Source organism: Aulonocara sp. 'chitande type north' Nkhata Bay, linkage group LG18 (genome assembly GCF_057382095.1).
Source record: "Aulonocara sp. 'chitande type north' Nkhata Bay isolate Kocher_YH1m ecotype deep benthic linkage group LG18, A_spYH_male_GT1.1, whole genome shotgun sequence".
In the NCBI taxonomy this organism is placed as follows: Eukaryota; Metazoa; Chordata; class Actinopteri; order Cichliformes; family Cichlidae; genus Aulonocara; species Aulonocara sp. 'chitande type north' Nkhata Bay.
In genome coordinates this window covers 34,706,759-34,725,561 of record NC_141361.1, presented here as the reverse complement: position 1 = coordinate 34,725,561, position 18,803 = coordinate 34,706,759, and the positions used below count along the sequence as shown (strand labels likewise).

Sequence of the window (18,803 nt, the reverse complement as noted above, 5' to 3'; positions counted from 1 at the left end):
GTTAAAAATACATTTGATTACTTTGTTATTACGTGTGTTAATGCAAAATGTAAGTAATGTAAAGTAAGTAAGTCCTTGACCTTTGCTGTGCCCACTAATAGTCCTTGGAGCTCACCATCACTGCTTGTCCTAAAACCTGATCAATTTTGATTTTGTAATCACTTCTGCAAGGTTAGTGCCGTTACAAGCCAGATTCATTCCCACTTCCATGAATGAATGACTTTACTGAGTATATCATTTTAAGTTAATAACAAAGACAGATCTCCTTTAAGGATACTGGTAGGTCCCATGAACCAAACTCCTGTCTGTAAGACACCTGACAATGTTTTACAATAAACCTTAATGCCATCTGGATTAAGAAACACACCAGCCATTCTCCAGTGGCTGAACACCCTTTTGTGCAGGGCCAGTAATTGTGAAGTTTACTTGCATGTTATAGTGTCCTACTGATCCACCTGGACCGACCACATCAAAACCTTTCCAGATCCTGCAACAATGCAACAACATATCTCCCAGCTCGTCAAACGCATTGACCATCTTTTTGTCAAAAATAAATGAATAAATAAATCTAAGGCACTATAACATGATCTAAAACAGTGGTTCCCAAACTTTTTTTGGTAGGCCCCCCTTTGTTTTACAAGAAAAATGTTTGCGCCCCCCCCCCCCTTCTCGCGCACATGCACGAACACATCCTCCAACCACACACGCTCATATTTTGCTCCATTGCGGTTTCTTTCACACCTCAAACATTTAGTAAACAATTAAGCAAATACAAGTAATCTGCAGGTAGTAAGAAAACAAACTACTAACTAGGGCTGGGCCATATTATACCGTTCACGGTAATACCGGTATAATGTTAGGCAACGATAGGAAAATGAAATATCGCGATAGAATATGAGTAAAACGCGCATGCGCAGTGCCTTTGTTTTCATACGCACATGGCCGATTGTTGAGTGAAACAGATGAACCAGAATTGGTTTGTAAAAATGGTGCAACTTCAGTGATGTGGAACTGGTTTGGTGTTTGTCCATCAGATACACGACAAAGCACATTTTTTTGCAGAACATGCAAGCGGCCGTCGGACTAAGATGCCCTTAAATCTGGGAGTAATCTGGGTCCTAAACTCCGTATCTTCAGGTCAAACGAACACTGCAGCATCACTAAGAGTTAAAAACTGTCTAAATTCATCTTTAATAAAACGATCAGCATTGCTGCTTTACCAGGTGAAACTATGAAGTTTAACTTCCAGGCATCCATGAAAACAAAATGTATTACATTTAACGGAGTTAGAAGCTAGCAGGAAGCTAGCGGAAGTTAGCTCGCTAGTTTCGCTAGTTACCTAAGCATGATATTGCATGTTCTGACTGAGAGATTTCTGAAAAAATTCAAACGTACAGCTCTGCTATCACTTCCAACATAAATGAAGACAGGAAACTAAACAGCAGTGACGTTTGTAGGGTTACTGAAGTTGGGCTAGCTGGTATATAATGATGTGCTACGTGATCGTTAGCGACACAGCTATGTTAGCATAACATAAACAGTGAAGCTGGAGGACGAACACTAACACTTTTCCACTTATAAAAGTTAACGTTAAGGTTCCTCATGGTTAGAGACAAATGCAATCGCATGGCAGGATGCTGTAAAAGGAACAATCTTCAGTCAGGAGAACAACTGAGATAATCCATCCACAATACGAGGTTAGTCAGTAATATACTGCAACAACATGGGAATAGAGCAGCTGCCAGAGAATTCAACATTAATGAATCAATGGTACAGAAGTGGAGGAAGCAAGAAGAATGAGTTTAATAAAGTTTGACTTATCTGACTGCTTTGTTTCGCTTAATGTGCCTTATAATCCCGTGCACCTTATGGTCCGAAAAATACGTACTGCACACTGCAGTTTAATGTTGCAAAGCACCTCTTTTTAACTTCAGTGGATATTATACATGGTTATGCTCAGGATATGTCAGCCCATTTCTACTGGAAATGCCTTTTGGTTAAACTTTCAGCAAGGAATTTGCATTTGCACTGTTACATTTTTATAAAGCTTTAATGTACATAAAAACCAGCTTCTTGTTTAAGTGAAAATAAATGATAGGTTGTCTTTTTGCGCTAGTAATGTTGTGGAGTTGTATTTTGTCTCGCATCAATTATATCGTCAGTTATATCGTTATCGCAAATTTTCAAATATATATCGTGATAAATATTTTTGGCCATATCGCCCTGCTCTACTACTAACTCTTTTAGGCTACGTCCACACCTACGCGGGTATTTTTGAAAACGCAGCTGTTTCGTCCACACGTAAACGGCGTTTTGAATCATCGAAAACTGAGATTTTCTAAAACTCATTTTTTTCCCGTTACGTGTGGACGAGGAATACAGAGTTCGTCACGCAACGTCAAAGGAATGTGCCTTTTTTCACGTCACGCTGTGCGCCACGTTTACACGAGATGAATTGCAGAATGGCAGATAGAGACAAAATACTGTTAATCTTACTATCTTCAGGTTTTACACGCTTACATACACACACAGTTACTGTCCCTCCATTTAGAAAGACAGAGGCGTCATAGTGTGATTCTTTTACTGTAGTTGTTTTTTTTCCATGTGTAATAATCAACATTGCTATCAATGCTTTTTTCAAAAAACGCCTCTCTATGCAAAATGGGTTTAAAAACATAAACAACTGTGGAATACTGTTTGTCTGTGATTTAAACAGCCCAGCGCTGCTCCCGACACAGGGAAAACCAATCCTGCAGGGAGACCTACCTCGGCACTTGTGCAGGTGAAACCAAAGGGCAGATATGCTTCACCATATTTTCAAGTGGCTTAGAATGAAGTTGGTTTGGAAACATAGCCAGCGATGCTTCATCTCCTGCTTTGCGTTTCTGTGGCCGCCCTGTGCTAGCAGTGTCCAAGCGCCGCGTCCCGCCCCCCCTGCAATGGCTCTGCGGCCCCACACTTTGGGAAGGTCTGACCTAAAAAGAAGCATTAGCCGGACTCTGAAGTGTACCTTGGCACCAGCTCTGTTTCAACCATTGTATTCTCTGATCACAATCTTCTCATATTTTTGACTTTGATTAAAAACAGCAAGATTTCAACATCAAAATTCACTATAAGAATTGCTTAAAAACATCATAGCTCTGTCCAGGTCATGAATCAAACATTTCTTTTATGGGAGAAATGTTTGATTTGTGTGTGTGTGTGTGTGTGTGTGTGTGTGTGTATTGGCTGAAACAGGTGACTGCAGAATGGATTGTGATGTCACAAATGCTGGTTCGTGCCACCCCTGGAGAAGCAAATGACCGCGAACACTCCATCTTGTATCACTATGGTCACCATGAGCCTATCTCCCATGAAGATAATGATTTAGACTTTATTTACCTCTGACTGCAAATTTAACAGGCTTGTCTTCTTATGTTATTCAATATACCATCCTGGATGCCTTTGCTCTCAAGCAGCAAGACACTGTTTGCTTTTCATAACACAGCTCAGCGATATCATCAAATTCCCAGTATATCCATCAAGCCATCTAAGTTAGGGAGTGCAGCCATGCAAAAACACGCCTATATCCCACAACAGGAAACTCACACTGCTTAACCAAGCAGAGCTGCTCCATAGCTCGTGGCTCTTAAACACAAAGCTAACATACTGCTTAGTTCAAGATGAGTAGCTGCAAATCCATGTCATCCAAAATATTCCACTCGAGATCTTTTGCAATGGCAGCTATGCCAGCACTCGCTCAAGACAGGAACAAGTCTTCTTGAATGATATCTGATCAAGTCACAAACTACAGGTACAAACAGTAATACTCATCCTGTCAACACAGGGGAAGCAGGAGCTGTATGAGAGCTGCTGCTAGGAACTGCTTTCACATGTGAACACACCTATCTCACACAAAGAAACACGTCATAAGACACCAAATCAACTGAACACACAGGACCTCACCTCGCAGTGATCTTCAGCTGGCAATCACTGAACTATTCTCAGTTACGATGACCGGGATGAGTGATTACTAAAAGGTCCACTGCTAGTTAGGGGGCTGTGGGGTGTTATGTCTTTGCTCTGAAGGGGAAAGGGAGGTATAAAGGGTGCATGAAATAGAAACCACAGATGTTTTACTGAAACCTGGAGAAAAAAAGAACTTTTTCTGGTGAATATGCATGAAGCAAAACATAATTTTTTTGTATTTAAACAGCAGAAAGAGACGGAGGCAAGAGGAGTACAGCACTACAGCAAACATAGCAGAGGTACCTCTCTTTACCCTCTTTAGTTTAGCAAACATTAGATTGCTAGACAGACAGATTGTTAGCTCTGGCTGCCAGGATATCACGTCTCCCACCACCTCACTCATTCCTTCCTATAATGAAAAACCAAAGATTAAGAGGAGGGTGGTCGAGTGCACAAAGTTTACATTAACTAAACTCTGATTCTAAGTGATAGTAGTTTCAGACCTGAGCCATTAAATGACAGGGACTTCATACAAAGGTGTTTAAGGTCCAAGTGGTTATATATATAAAACCAATTCCAAGGGGATTAATAATGTGGTATAGTTCTCAAAGATAAATGAGGGCAACTGCTAAAGACAAATTATACTACAGATCAGAATTATCTGATAATTTGCCTAGTATTTTATTTGATTTAGGGACATTGTGGTACGATACATCACCACTTTTACTCCTGTCTGCAGAAAACAAAGCCTGTAGAGATACACTTGCATGCTACTGTGAAAAAAATATAGCATGCCAATCAAGAATGATTAAAAAGAAACATCTTAAATAGTCAGTTGATCACAAAAAAGGTTCAGTTTACAAAGAAAAAGAAAACTCTACAGGTGGGTGAATAATTAGATTTTATAGATTTTAACTTTAAAAAAAAAAAAAGACAAAATCCTAATTAAAGGAAAACGAGCAACTTGAAATAAAACAGTTTTCTTTTGTTGCCATGATGCTCATGTTTTGTCTTGTTATAAATCATCAAGGACACATCTTACCCTTTGGGTGTTGCATTTTTACTTCAGAGTTTAGTCCATTTTGAATGGTAAAATGGTAAATGGCCTGTATTTGTATAGCGCTTTACTTAGTCCCTAAGGACCCCAAAGCGCTTTACACTACATTCAGTCATCCACCCATTCACACATTTTGCATCAAAATGATGGAAAAAAAATAGCCTACAGTTCACACGATCTGCATAGTTATGAAAAGCTTCAACAGGTGAACCTGTAACTACCCCCATTTCTGGCAGCACACACCAAAGGTGTCAGATAGTTAATATTTTGCTCCCACTTAGGTCTCTAGCTGCCACCTAGGCCTTTTGTTTTACTGTCAATAACACCCATACATCCTTCTAGGTGACCCTCATCTCTCATCTACCTGAAAAAGCAGGTGTCTGTTGAGTTAATAAAAAAAAAAAAATTAAAATGAAAAATTCTATAGTAACTGAATAACTGTGAATAACTGTGAATAATAACGGTGCCATCTATGCCTCCTCCAGCCTATACTCACCTGCACACTGTACCACTGTGGAGAGACACACAGCTCCTCCCCCTGACTAACGCTTCAGAGGCCAGTAAATTTCCCATTTCAACAACGGTGAAGTACTAAATAACTGGTCAGCGCTCACATTAACATTAGCCTTTTAACTATTAGGAGTTACCCAATAGCCACATAAGTCCCTTTTCCATTAGTACCTACTCGGATCAACTTGCCACAGACTGCCATGATCCGACTCAGATCGACTGGTTTTCCACTACAATCTGGTTCTACCTAACATGCGTGGTTGTCGTCATAGCAATGCATCCGTGCATCCTGCGACGTCATTTAAATGCAACATGAAAGCTACAGAAAAGGTGGACGGTGAAACAAGAATATACCTGGTGATATGGCTTTTCAACAGACTCAAAAGCCAGACATTCTGCTGCCATGATCAGGAAATTCAGGACCAAATCAGAAACAAAGTAATTTTCAGTCTGGAAAAGGTTATGAATCCATTTTGAAACTGTGGGACTCAGCAAACCACATTGAAAGCCATTATGCACAAATAGCAAAAACATGGAACAATGGTAAACCTTCCCAGAAGTGGCTGGCCACCAAGAGCACGCAGACAACTCATCCAAGGGGTCACAAAAGACCCCAGAACAACATCCAAAGAACTGCAGGCCTTGATTAAGGTCAGTGCTCATGACTTTGCCATAAAAAGGGTTATTAGGGTTAGGGCCATGTAGGTTTGGATCTCTTTCCCCTCTTAATAAACACCTTCATTTAGAAACTGTATTTTTTGTTTACTTGTGTGATCTTTGTCAAATATTTATTTGATATTTGTTTGATCTGAAACATTTAAGTGTGACAAATACAATGCCCGGAAGTGGGCAAACAATTTTCCACACAACCACTATACCTATGGTATCAACTTCAAAATCCTAGGCGATTTCCTTCTCAAGTTGTTGCATTACCAAGTGTGGATTATTAATCAAAGAGCAGCCGAATCAGACAGGACTCAGATCTGAGGATGTTAAGAGCTGCAGGCAGATGTGGACAAGAAAATAAACTATTCCACCTTTACAATAATTTATTAAAATGTGTTTCTTATTTAGTTTTAGTCAGTTTTAAAATGCAGGCAGTGAATGGTTCAATCTTTCACAGCAAGATCTCTCATTTCTTTTTTTTCTTTTTTTAAGCATAACTAGCACTTTGGGCAAAGTTCATTTCTAACTTTTCCATAATGTTCTTCCTCTACAGTAAGGAAATTAGGGATGCTGCGATTTATTAAGTAATTTGAACAATTAGAGTATAAATAATCCTTAACACAAATTCTTTGCTTCGATGCTTCAGTTAATGCATGGCTCTGTAGCATGCCATTGTCATGCGAGTGCTTCACCCACATTTGCGACTAAAAACATCCTCCCACAGAAGTGTATTTGGGAGCAGCGTGTGAATAAAAAGTATGATAACATTAAGCCCAAGCAGCCCCCAGTTTTAAAGAAAAACACGGATGACACAACAGCAGCAGTGAAGATGATGCCATCATAGTTTCACGTGGAGCTAGAGTCTGCCTACACACACTTGACAAAGAACAAAGAGGTGGAGCCAGTGTCAAGGTGAGCTCAGATTGAGTGAAAAAACAAAACAAAACGTGTTTCTAGTGGAGGATTCTAAGGCAGGTTCTGAAGCCACTGCACTCCTGCCCAATTAGTCCAGACTCATAATCTAGAAATTAACTTAGGCCAAAACAGAGACCTATAAGCAAAAAGTTGTTCAGTCTGCAGAAAACACATGAATCCACATACCATGGCTGGATGGACTGGATGAGAGTGCTTCAAAATACGCCTTGGGAATTTTTCGGTTAAGATTTGAGTATGAAAGTGATGCCAGTGATAAATTAGTACATCCACCGGTGCACAATACAAATAGTTAAACAGCTACAATGAAGCAAAATTCACTTTCAAAAAGTCATCATTTACATTTACATCATTGCAAACATTTGTGACTTTATTAGTAATTTACACATCTGAATTCAAATCGCTTAACTCTGATTAGATTTAATCGACAATCATCTTAAGTTAATTCATTTGACTAAAGTATAAAGTGTAAAAGTTTGTCGTGCTTTTACTGGTGAGTTGCTCCATAAGGTTCACAAAGGCTCCCATTTCCCCTGACATCACATGTGAAATGTGGCCATATCTCTTCTCGTCTCTTCCTCGCAGTCTTAATTCAGTCCATATAAACAAACAGTACACACAGTACTGCGCTCTGGGGTCCTTAGGGACTAGAAAAGTGCTATACAAATACAGGCCATTTACCATTTACAAGCAGAAGAACTGGTTATAAAATAACCAATGAATTAAGCAAAAACAAAAAACAGCAACAACAAAACAAAAGTGTGTATGAAACATACAACTGAAATAAATACACACAAGACCAGGAGAGAGTACAGAACTAAACTAAGCAGTGTCACAAGAAAATAATCTATTTAAATCGTATGGGTTACATATGTGGGTTATATGTTACGTTACTTTTTTCTCCCTGTTCCAACACACAGTGGTGTTTTATGTAGCTTATCTGCGTAGCCAATTTAATTAAAAACTTACAGATAACTTCTTATTTCATAGTGTAATCTTCACATGCTTCATCTGAAGCACACTGTGTGTATTCACTCACTAATTATATTCACAGTATTCACTTATTGTGTCTTAAGGGATTCGCTAGCAGCATGGCCTCTTCACCTGTCCCTCCTGCACTTTCCTGCTCTTTGTGTCAGATGTTTAGTTACTCTTTGGCCTCCTTTAGCAGTAATGATACTTGTAATAACTGCAGCCTATTTGTAGCTCTGGAGGCCTGAATTAGAGACTCTGCTTCAATTCACTGACTGCTCTGCCCTGTAGCCAGAGCAGGTGAAGGTAGCGTAGGCCCCAATAGCGCTCCCCTGGCTGATTGTCCTGAGGAGCTGCGAAAACAGGATGGCTGGGTGATGGTCTTAAACAAAAGCCCCCAGTATACCACCAAAACCCCATCCCCGTTGAGACTGTGTCAGCTCCCAAACCGACAACCCCCCCGAAAAAAAAACTAAAAACCAGCAAAAATGACTTAAACATAAAAAACATCAAAGAGAGAACAATACAGCATCCATATCTGCACCAAGAGCAAAACAGTGAAATGTGGATTATTAAACATTAGGTCTCTCTCTTCCTAGTCTCTGTTAGTAAATGAATTAATAATTGATCAAGAAATCAATTTACTCTGCCTTACAGAAACCTGGTTACAGCAGGATGATTATGCTTAAATGAGTCAACACCCCCGAGTCACTCTAACTATCAGAAACCTTGAAGCACAGGAAGAGGGGGTGCGGTGGCAGCAATCTTCCATGCTAGCTTATTAATCAACCAAAGACCCAGACAGAGCTTTAATCCAGTCGAAAGCCTGATTCTCAGCCTTGTCCACCCCAGCTGCAAAACTTAACAACCAGTCCTATTTCTGATTTTGTGCTCAGCTCAGATAAAATAATGATTGGGGGTGATTATAACATCCATGTAGTAGCTAAAAATGACATCCTCAACACAGCATTTAATCTGTTATTAGACTCAATTGGCAAATTTTAAAATGTAAAACAACCACTTTAATTACACTCTAGTTCTTGTTTTAACATATGGCATAGAAACGGAGCATTTAACAGTATTCCATGAGCACCCTGCTGTCTGATCATTTCCTAATGACACTTAAATTTACAATAATGAATTACACAGCAGTAGAGAATAGTATCATCACAGTAGGTGTCTTTCTGAAAGTGCTGTAACTAAGTTTATGTGTATCCTTTAACATTCATCCACTGCTATCTTCTTTTATGCCTTGTGCCAACACAGCAGTGCTGTTTAAATAAATTGATTTGGATAAGCAGCCATATGTTCTGGACACTCAGATTAAGAGAGGAGAGAAGCAATCAACTGATCATCACCTGAGTTGGGTCAGGTAGTGAGGGACGAAGCTGGACAGACATGCCACATCCAAATATATAGCGAGGATGAGCTGGGAATGCCTAGCAGAGGCCCTGGTCCACGAGCTTTTCAACTCTCACCTCTGACAGAGGTTCGACAGCCTTCCGAGGGAGACTGGGGACAATGTTCAGCACCTCTATTGCTGAGGTTGCAGCAAGGTGGTTGGTGCCTGTTGTGGTGGAACCAGCTGGTGGACACCAAAGCTGAAGGAGTCCTATCAGGCTGAAAGTAGAATGTTCTCAAGTAGGGCTGGGCCATATCATACCGTTCACAGTAATACTGGTATAATGTTGGGCAACGATAAGAAAATGAAATATCGTGATAGAACATGGGTAAAACGTGCATGCACAGTGCCTTTGTTTTCATACGCACATGGCGGCAAAAGCATGGCGGCAACAGAGAATGAGAAGGGTGAAAGCGGATCGTTGAATGAAACGAACCAGAACTGGTTTGTAAAAGTGCAACTTCAGTGGTGTGGAACTGGTTTAGCTTTCGTCCGTCAGATACACAACAAAGCACAATTTTTGGTAGCGCATGCTAGCGGGCTGTCGTTATTACCGTGTTTTTTTGGAAAATACGGCACACTTAAAATCAATCCTTTGATTTTTCTGAAAATCATCAGTGCCCCTTATAATCCCGTGTGCCTTATGTATGAACTCTGGTTGTGTTTACTTTGCTAAGCTACGAACCCGCACCGCTTGATGGATTGTCGGCGCATTACGGCTATCGTAGCAAGGAGCCTCGCGGAGTGATACGTACTGTGCTTCAACATAATATTACCGTATTGTGTGTGTATAACCTCTTTAAGTTTTGTGGATATTATACATGGTTATGCTGAGGATATGTCGGCCAGTTTCCACTGGAAATGCCTTTTGGTTAAACTGTCAGCAAGGAATTTGCATTTGCACTGTTACATTTTTATATAACTTGTATTTATATAACTAATGCACATAAAAAACAGCTGCTTGTTTAAGTGAAAATACATTGATGGGTTGGTTTTTTTTGCACAAATAAAGTTGTGGAGTTGCCCAAAGTGTTTTGTCTATTGTCAATTATATCGTCAGTTATATCGTTATCGCAAATTTTCAAATTTATATCGTGATAAATATTTTTGGTCATATCTCCCTGCTCTATTATCAAGCTTGGTTAGGCTGTGGGAGTGCAAGGTACAAGGAGTTCGGCGAAACCATGGAAAAAGACTTTTGGACTGCCTCAAAGTGATTCTGGCAGATACAACTTATACAGATATGCAAGGTTGCTCTCAAGAATTGCATTTGTCTCATGTGGTAGTGATGTATAGGTTTATGAGTGCATGTGTATTACTGTGTGTATGTTGTACGTATTCAATATGCTGATGGCTTGTGAAGAGAAAATGTTTCAGCGCCTGTATTTGCTAAAGAAGGTGTCTATACATTTCCTCAGTTTTTGTCCTCGTGCATTAGTTTTTATTTCGTTATCTCATCAGAGAAAAAGGTTGTTGATGAAAACTATCATGAAAATAATTATTCAACACAACACTGCATGCTACAAAGGTGAGTGTTTGATTCTGTACTCTGTTCAAAGCTCTATTTCTATCTAGAAGAATAAGGCAGATATCATATAAAAAAAAATAAAATAAAAATAAATGACATGATGTTGCAATTTAGCTACAGTGAATTGTCTCCAGCTGTTGTGTACGCTTTAATGACTCAACAATTGTGTTTTGTTTCAAGTACATTTCAATGCAAAACAGTTTTACTTCAGTAAAAGATTACTTTTATAGAATGTGTTAGGGCTGGGCGATATATCGAGTTTTTTAAAAAACATGGATATATTTTCATACGAGATATAAGATGTGACAATATCGTTTATATCGATATAGTCTATGTTACGTTATAATTATACTTGTGGAGCCGCAAGTTTGCCTCTCTTTCGTCCACTTTTGTCTCTATGCAACGTTACTCAGCCTCGCCTCTCCTTCACTGAACACAACTCCCCCTCCCTCATAGCTTCACCTGCAGGCAGCGACAAGATGAACACGGAAAATCTCTGTTAATGAGTTACTGCGGACCACCCCGTGCGTGGGGGTGAACAGCGTCAACGTGTTAGCGAGCTAACCGCGCTAACGACAGGGGCTGCACGGCCTAAAATCCTTTCATTTTCTCAAAAATCGACAGCGCGCCTTATGTATGAATTCTGGTTGTGCTTACTGACCGCCAACTGATTTTATGTGGTACACGCCGCTCAGCAATCTTTCAAAAAATGTTTTAGTAAAACTTTAGACTTAGAGACTTAGAGCTTTTTATTGTCATTGTGCAGTTTCTTGCACAGCGAAATTGGGTAAGCTTTGGTAAGCTACGGAGCTGCACCGCTTGATGGAATGTCGGAGCATTACGGCTACCGTAGTCTGGAGCCTCGCGGAGTGATATGTACTGTGCTTCAACGTAATATTACCGTATTGTGTGTGTATAAGGACCATAAATGGCACCTCTTAAGAGACATGGTTACAAAGAGGATTTCAAACTCAAGGCTGTCAGTCACGCAGTAGAACTTGGGAATAGAGCAGCTGTGAAATCTGTCTTTGTTATTATGCTCATCGTCTTTTAGTTTACATTTTGACTGCTCAATTGTGAGCTTTTTGTTATGCACAAAAACAACATTGTTTTCTTTTATTTATGGAGCATTATTATTTAATAAATGCTGATAATTTATTTTTGAGTAATTTCTTCATGTACATCTATGCTGTATATTAATAAAAGTGCCTGTGTGACATCTGGGACACAGCTTTGACTAAACTCTCTTTTTGTGCTTACCTTATGGCTTGTGTGTTAATAGACCTCTCTGCATGGAATCATACTTGTTATTAATCTCTGGCTCTCATCCACAGCATGTCTTTTGTCCTGTCTTCCTTCTCTCACCCCAACTGGTCGACGTAGATGGCCGCCCCTCCCTGACCCCGGTTCTGCTGGAGGTTTCTTCCTGTTAATAGGAGTTTTTCCTTCCCACTGTTGCCAAAGTGCTTGCTCATAGGGGGTCATATGATTGTTGGATTTTTCTCTGTATGCATTATTGTAGGGTCTACCTTACAATTATAAAGTCCCTTGAGGTGACTGTTGTTTTGATTTGGTGCTGTATAAATGAAACTAATTTGATCAACTACTTTTAATTAAATGTAGAATTTAGGATAGGATAGTTCCTCACCTGTAAAAAACTGATCATTTTCATTTGATCAGAGACTGTGATCACCCACCTCAGGTGAACCATGTGAGCTCTCAAGTTGTGTGACCTGTTCAATCATGATGATTCGCGGCATAAAACGCGTACAATTTTCATTTCTGTTTTCCTTTAGATTTCTTCAGCTTCGTAATAATGTAATAAACGTGTCAGTATTTTCACTGCTACACATCAAACAGCCGTTGTTAGCTAATTCGGAAACGTCATTTTCAAAATTGTAAACAAATGTTTTAATACAACGCTTATGTTTCTGCCAAAGTGTAACTCTGTTTAACGCAGTAACCTGAACCTTTCCATCGTAGATGCTGCAACGTCACTGCTTTGAACCTGACCAATCACATTAGGACTCCTGTTCCTTTGAGCTTTGTCCTCCACACTCAGTTGGTTTGAGCATGCAGAATTGAGCTTCAAGAACAGTTACCTGCAAGAGCCTGAATCTGCTGCATCACTTGCAAATCAGGCAACCTCGTGTACATGTGCGTATTATTCACCATCAGCTGATCTTAAGCTTGAAATCTAAACACAGTGATTCTGTTCTGAAGTTAGGGGTGGGCGGTATAAACGGCATAAACGATATAAATTGGGCCAATGGTTGAGATTTTGACTATACCGCTCTAGTGCATGTTGATGGTGTCATCAAGCGGTAGCTGTTTTGGTCGAAAGAATTGCAGCGGCTGAAAAAATATCATTTGCAAATTATGCCGGGCGACAGTAATAGCAAAGACACAAAGCACTTTTGGAATATGGGGAAAGCCAAAAACTGCGCTTCCTCCACTTCCGTGCCATTGATTCATTAATGCTGAATTCTCTCGCAGCTGCTCTATTCGTTAACTTTTATTGAGTGGAAAACTGTTAGCGTTCGTCCTTCAGCTTCACTGTCCTAATGTTATGCTAACGTAGCTGTTTTGCTAGCAATCACGTAGCACATCATTATATACCAGGGCTGCCCAATCCCAGTCCTCGAGAGCTACTATCCTGCAGCTTTTAGATGCATCCCTACTCCAACACAGCTGAATCAAATGGTTTGATTACCTCTTCAGCATGCCATCGTGTTTGGCAAAGGCCTGATAACAAGCCATTCATTTGATTCGGGTGTGTGGGAACAAGGATGCATCGAAAAGCTGCAGGACGGTAGCTCTCGAGGACCGGGATTGGGCACCCCTGTTATATACCAACTAGTTCTACTTCAGTAACCCTACAAACGTCACTGCTGTTTAGTTTTCTCTCTTCATTTATGTTGGAAGTGATAGCAGAGCTGTACGTTTGAATTTTTTCAGATATCTCTCTGCCAGAACATGCTATATCATGTTTAGGTGGAAACTAGCGAGTTACTTCCTGCTAACTTCTAACTCCGTTGAATTTAATGAATCCTGTTTTCATGGATGCCTGGATGTTAAACTTAATTGTTGCACCTGGTAAAGCAGCAACGCTGATCATGTTATTAAAAATGAAAGAATTTAGACAGCTTTTAACTGTCAGTGATGCCGCAGTGTTTGTTTGACTTTGGGACCTGCAGCAGACGGAGTTTTGGACCCAGATTACTCCACAAGGCTCCTGACTACGGCAGCCGTAATGCTCCGACAATCCATCAAGCGGTTCATAGCTTACCAAAGCCGTACTAAAACATTTTTGGATTTCTGCGTGCCGTGTACCACATAAAATCGGTTCGAGGTGAGTAAGCACAACCAGAATTCATACATAAGGCACACTGTCGATTTTCGAGAAAATTAAACGATTTTAAGTGTGCCTTATAGTGTGTAAAATACGTTATACAGAAGAAAAGAATATATCGAGATATATATCGTTACCGCACGTGCTTCAAATTATACCGTGATATGGATTTTAGGCCATATCGCCCAGACCCATCTGAAGTGTTAAAACATTTGGTACCTGAGAAACCAGGAGCTCATCAGCTGTAGTATATACACCTCAACTTTTTAAAAACATATAGTGTTACAAATATTTAATGATTCAATTCAATTTTATTTATATAGCGCCAAATCACAACAAAAGTCGCCTCAAGGCGCTTCATAGATACAGAGAAAAACCCAACAATCATATGACCCCCTATGAGCAGCACTTTGGCGACAGTGGGAAGGAAAAACTCACTTTTAACAGGAAGACAATGACAGCTCAATAGTTCTTGGCAGAAAAAGAAACAAAGCACTACAGATGGGAACCTCATCCAACACACACTTCGACCCGCAAACAGTGTCGTTACATTACCACAATTGTTTGTGGTTTCAAAAAAGTAAATTGTTAGAATTTAAATTGGTTGTAGGTCTTTTCTTTTATCCAAGAGAGAAAGGTATTGGATGAGCACACATACGCACTGCTTTATGAAAACTAATATCAAAATCTTCACATCTAGAGTTGCTTTGTTTCAATCTAGAACACTATAAACAATCATTTCCATGAAGTACCAGTGATGTCATAAGCTCTGACTTCATGTTTACCCAAACAATGATCGTGATGAGGATCTACTGACAAACTTCCTTGAGGCTAAGTGTGCAGAGCCTTTCATTCTCAGGGTTAGGCTATCCTCTGGAACAATGTTTACAGTGTCAAGTTTTCAGTTATGTTCTAATAGTGTCTATCGAGCTGGCAAACACGAAACATGAGGTTTTACATTTGGATATCCTATGCTTTTCCATTAGCAAACCAAAGAACAGCTTCGTTCAGTGCATTGCCCTAATCAATTTAGCAAGCTGACTGTCTGAGCCAAGCAACGTCTTCGTCTTTGGGTTAGGGTTAGGGTTACCTGTAAAAGGTTAGTAAAAATTAACCTCCCCATTCAAAAGTTTAAAAATTCGAAGCCTTTGATGGCAGAGCTTTGTCCATTGTTTCCTTATATTTGCATTGTGTGAACAACTAAAACCAAAATTCCTGGTAATGTTCAGGACTGTTCCTTTAGAAGAGGTGAACACCCTCCAGCTTGCCTCACTTTTGGGAGGGGCCATTTATTTTGCCTCTATAATAGTTTCAGGTGGACTTTGCAATGCAGGTGGAATAACACCAAGCCTGAGAACAAAGGCTTTTGTTTGACTAGTCCTGGGCTCATGCAGGTGGAAGTACACAGCCTGTGCTTCATTTGGCAGTAACCTGTCCAGACTGTACAGTGTGAATGCTGAACAATGGCTGTTCTAATAAAACAGATTCCGATTCTTTTTTCTTTTCTTTTTTTGCACCATTTAATAGAACAACTTTTTTGCATATGGGTGGTTCCATTTTGGTGATAACAAGCCAAGTTACTCAATGAAATTCAATGTTGTTCAGTGATTAAGGCCCCAAGCATGCACCTGTTGCTAACTGGAAAGCTGACATTGCACAGAGAAAGCCAGCGGTTTGGACCCATTTCACACCATCTATGCCAACAGCTTTTCATTGCAAACATTTGTGACTTCATGATAAACTGTGAGCACGTGAGTTGAACTTCTTTCCTGTTATGTTTCTGTAACACTTTTATTTTGAATACAAGTGACAAAATATATCGTTACCATTTTTAATATCTTCACATTGTGACACTTCACATGTGATGCATATATGTATGATTAAGTGCACCTACAAGAGAAAGACAAAAAGAGACCATATGACAGCAGAGTGCAGTAAACACTGAGCCGAAATGAGGCAAGAGCAAAGGAAATAATGGAAATTGATTTTTCATGTCTGTCGGTCAAGATGGCATTTATCATTTCACTAAAATACCTTTTGGCAACACCTCACCTCACTCACACACACTCTCACACATTTAGGCAGACCAGAGCAATATAGTAATATGGCTGATGTTCCTTATTAAGTAGTCAGAAATTTTAAATAAATCTTTAGTGTGTAAACTGATGGGGAAAACCCTGCTTCATTCATTTTGTTTTACAAAGTCTGATGTTGTCTTACACATCATTACTAGTTTGTTCCTCATAGTGAGGAATACTTCATATGAATTTGAGCTGATTAGACGAAGCAATCACAGTACATACGCATTGTAGTTCAGGACTTCAGCTCAGCTCTGACTCGGTGGATACAATGTCAGCAGTTTTATAAATACGAATTATCGTGAAACCAGCCAAACAGGTGAAACCGCCTTCCTCGTACTCCCCCTCCCCAAACACAATACTTACTCACTCTTGAAACCAGACCGTTGACTCAAAGGGCTTACTAACATACTGACTGCTGAGACACACCTTAGTCAGGTTAGATGTCGCCGTCATTATGCAACATTAGCTGCAACTAGTACTCACCTGGCTGCACATGCAGGTTAGCAAGAAATTCCCCAGTTTCTCTAATACTGCTGACATCTTGCGGGAAACTGCTAATCCATTTCTACCCAATTTTCTTCCGTGTGGACTTGTCTTAATAACTGAATGGCTTCAGGCTGCTGCAATTAGGTTTACTGTAGCTTTAAGAGTGAAAACAAGCTAACCGATGGCGAAAACTACCAATTACATACAAAAGCTGACTGGTGTGGTTATAGTCATTCTTTAAAATTTAATAAAGAAGGCAAGTTACTGATGTGAGACGGTCATTTCAATCAGTCCACCTTGTATTACATTTTTAAAACTCGACGACTTGCCGAAAGTTAAAGCGTCTGTCATCGCAAGACTCCATTCTTGCGATTGTAATCGGTATGAAAATTTTGAGAAAAATATACACAAAACTGATTTTTGAGGCAACGCTCATATGCCTGTTTTGCTTGGTTTACTTCAGATGGTTAGAAAGCTAACCATAGAAAAACTGGCAAATGACATTCTGGCTCTACACACAACTTGAGCTAGCTTCAGCTGAAGTGTGTACATACTGAAGAGTAAACAGCATGGAATAAACTGTTAGCCGGACGGTTCACAACAACTACGGGCACAAGGTCTGAGAGCGTGCGGTCCGACTTCCTAACCCACCTGATTCCAAACGGCCGTTGCTCAGCAGAGGTGCACCGTTTACAGCCGTTGAAAGAAATTCCAAATCCGACCAGTTCCCGGTGTATTAGTTACAAAGAGGTATCTCTCCCCTTCCAGAGTCGAGGAAGACGTAGACACGCCGTGAATAAGTATTCCCGGAATCCAGGCGACAGGCTTCTTGTTGAGCAACTATCACATCTAAAGATCTATAAGGAACTAAAACTGGGTTGGCTGGTTTTTGTTTTCCACCGCTGCGGTGGTTAGCCTCAGTATTTCCTGCTAGGCTAAACCTCACTGCTGTGCTAACTCCGCCCTCATGACACATTCAAGCACACCTCGTAAACGTGTGCAGACGTCCGGTCAGTGGTTTGCTTTGAAATTTGGTTGAAAACGACGAACCAAGAGCGGCATATCTAGCCGCATGTAGGCTGGTAATTGATAAAGTTCCTGGGGAAAATCTGGTGATGTTAGAAGAGACAGCATCTATCCCACTTTGGAAGGACTAACATTCATTTCTAGAAACTGGCTAAACCCTTCAAAACGTGACTATCGACGAAGCAGAGTTTGTTATTTTTTTTTATCCATCTACCACCTGACCTTTACTTTGAGTTTCTATCGGATCTGTGCATATGTACATGGTGAAAATTATATCATCAACACTATTATTAGACTCAACTGGCTTCTCTCAAAATGTAAATGAGCCACTTTAATCACACTCTTGTAGTGACATGTGGCATAGGATTACAAATTTAACTGTAATCCTTTAAAACTCCTGTTTGTCTGATTGTTTCCTAACTAGAAAACACCACTGAGTGGAAACAAACTGTGGATAGCAATACTATCAGACAAATACCACTGTTAAAAATTACACAAAGACTTTTACACAGCACTGAATGTTTTACCATAAACACTGTTCAGATATATCAGCCATATCAGCCTGTCAGTTTTTGCATTTACCATACCAATGAAGAAGACTCAGAACAGAATTAAGAGGTTCTAGATCTTAATTCTCAATGAGGAGAGAGACCTCTTTGTAACTAATACACTGGAAACTGGTCAGATTTGGATGGTGTTTTTAGGGAAGGTGTTCTTTGGGTCATACTCAGCATTTGGTGGCGATCGTGGCTCAAGAGTTGGGAGTTCGCCTTGTAATAGGAAAGTTGCCAGTTCGAGCCCCGGCTCGGACAGTCTCTGTCGTTGTGTCCTTGGGCAAGACA

General features: G+C 40.1%; 1 protein-coding gene across 5 annotated transcripts in view; it reads right to left on the bottom strand.

Moving 5' to 3' along the window:
- Window positions 1-17,939, bottom strand: part of llgl2 (LLGL scribble cell polarity complex component 2) — a 46,167-nt gene extending 28,228 nt beyond the window's left edge. For 3 of the 5 annotated variants that reach the window (XM_086270762.1, XM_086270761.1, XM_086270765.1), the window contains exon 1: window positions 17,587-17,939. The gene's annotated coding sequence lies outside the window, so the exon portion shown is untranslated. Of the gene's footprint in view, window positions 1-2,766; window positions 2,791-16,932; window positions 17,078-17,586 lie in introns of those variants that run through there. The other 2 variants (XM_086270763.1, XM_086270764.1) reach the window with 2 other exon arrangements.
- Between the last annotated feature and the right edge of the window lie 864 nt (window positions 17,940-18,803).